Here is a 2,788-nt window from a genome sequence, read left to right as displayed (position 1 = left end):
GAACTTTTAGAGCTTCGATTTACTCAATTAGGATTTTTGATATATTACCCTATGGTTTTGATTCATAAAGATTACGGTTTTAGTGTTTCATTCTTTATCAATCAATCCATGTTCGATTATGGGTTCTTAGGTTTTGAATTACCTTTTAACCTTAGATGATTGTTGAATCGGACCACCAAAGGAGTTGGGCCGCGAGCTGGACACGAACGGGACGCGAGCTGGAATGGATCGAGTCGCTTCTATCGGGTCACAGACGTCCTTTGTTGCTTGATCGGGAACGCCTTGATCGTCGGACGCGAGCTGTCTGATGCTGTCGCGAACGAGGAAGAGGTCGCGTGCTGGAGTTGCTCTCGGGTCGCGAATGTTTGAGCTAGGATCAGGAACGCCTTGGGCTGAAGCTGATCGGGGACGCGAGCTGGAACAGATACGGGAACAAGAGACGCGATCGGGGTTTAGGGTTCGTCGAATCGCCGGCTAGGGTTAGGGTTTTAGGGTTTTTCGATTTGGGTATTAGTTTAGGGATTTAGAGTTTCGTGCTGGTAACGTGTTATAAAAGTAATGGAAAAGTCTATCTTTATTTATAACATAGAGGTTTCTTATATAGGAGATTACACCGTCATAAATAAATGGAAAGATTACAAATCATAATCTCTTGGTTATGAGCGATCCATAATCTGATTCATAACACAAAGTTAGTTTTTTATTATACTTTCAGTATCTCCTGTGGAGAGTATAGACTTCACCCATTCTGTTATGTGAGGCTTTTCACGGTTTTGATCAATAACACGTTTGTTTGTGATGATTTCTAATAATACAATACCGAACTGTAGACATCACTCTTCTCGGACAACCTTTGTGTTCGGAAATATCTGGAAAAATATGATCTGTAAGCCTTGTGATAACTAAATAAGTAATACGACAGCTTGATCTGTGCTGGATTAGTTTTTACTTTTTATAAATTATTTATTGACATTTTCAAATATATAGATATATGTTATTTAGATATTTTTAGGTTGTTACGAACCTACCCGGAAGAATCCAACTCGAATTTTCCTCCGGAAATTTATAATACGCAAACGGAGTTTAATTTTAAAATCCAAAAAACCGATACCCGAAAAACTGATATGTATCTGAACATATACCTGAATGTCCATGTCTAACTGATTATGTAAAAAAAAAATCTTTGTTAACCGGTTTGAATTCTTATTATTAATGAAACAATTTCATTCAAACATGTGAATTTTTAATGATTAACACGTAAAATAAATGACGACAAGTTATTATGGCAATATAGTTAATGAAGTAGTTTGAAAGAGTAAAAAACCAGAATGTCAAAGATGTAATAAAACACTTAAAAATAGTTAAGTTATGTTTTGTACTTCTGTAATAAATGATGTCAAATTATTTGGAAAAGACAATAACTAAAATGGTTAAAATTAGTTCAAAAAAGAAACGAAAAAGATGTAAGAAATCACTTAAAATTAGGTAAGTAATGTTTTATACTTCAATTTTAATAGGGTAGATAAACTTTGAAAGTTAGTGACGTAAAACAAACAATACTTACTCTGGATGGAGGAATCCAGGAGTTCCAACAACAACTGTCGACACATGAGTTTCCCTTCCAACAGGGAAAGATCTTGAAAGCCCAAAATCACCAAGTTTCGCCCGAAAGTCTTCATTCAACAATATATTTGTGCTCTTGACATGTCTATGAATCATTGGTGGCTTGCATCCAGTATGAAAATATTCCAATCCCACAACGTGATCTTTGCGGGTACGGTTTGGATTCGGATAATCCATTTAAATTATTTTAAAATTTTGAAATTTATATATACTTTAAATATTTCAAAATCTAAAAATGAAAATAATATATAACATAAAAATTTGAGTAATGTATGCCAAGATTCCTAAACATAATATAAAAATTAGTTTGGATTGAATATCTGGATGGAGAATCAATATATATTTTAAAGATTTTGGTATTTAATGTATTGTTTAGCTGCTTTAGATATTTTCTATTATTTCTATATATTTTTCAAATATTTTGGACAGCTTCAAAATATCCTATATATTTTGGAATTTTTTGGATATTAAATATAAAATAGCTAATATATTCAAGTATATTAAATCTGATTCGGATATATTCGGATACCCGAAATATTTCGGTTCGGATCGGTTTTGGTTCCGGTTCTCTAGGTACCAAAATTTTGAATCTGTTCGGATATCTAAACAAGTTTCGATTCGGGTTCGGTACTACTTTTTCGGAACAGATTCAGTTTGGTTCTTCGGCTTTGGTCCGAACCATGACATATCTCCAAGTTTCGAGACTTCAAACGCTACAGAGCTAGTGCTTAAAACTAACAGAAACAAACAAATAAAGAAATGTGACATGCCTTATGAGCTAATGAGACTCTCTAACTCTAGTTAGGGTAGTACCCATCAACTCAACCACAAGTTCCTTGTCATCATGCTTCCTCACAAACCTGTTTTAAAAAAGCTTCATCTGTAATCGCCAACACAAGTGACATTGCAGGGAGTTCACATTCGATTAATCCTTTGGACATGACAGTTTTGATTACATGACACCTTGGTACAATCCTGTTCTCCATGCTGTATCCAAATACTGCTGTGTTTGAAGCTACAGCCTGAAGAATATCCAATGCACGGATGACAGCACTTAACTCATCTCTGCTGTTTCCTAGGCCTAGATATGTTTTAGTGGAGTTCACTATATGCTGACATATAAGTTGAAGGATTTTTGTAAAGTGCAAGTGCACGCATCAAAAAC

This window comes from Brassica oleracea, chromosome C4, assembly GCF_000695525.1.
Source record: "Brassica oleracea var. oleracea cultivar TO1000 chromosome C4, BOL, whole genome shotgun sequence".
Taxonomy (NCBI): domain Eukaryota; kingdom Viridiplantae; phylum Streptophyta; class Magnoliopsida; order Brassicales; family Brassicaceae; genus Brassica; species Brassica oleracea.
The sequence above is the reverse complement of the archived record's forward strand: the minus strand, read 5'-3'. Positions refer to the sequence as shown.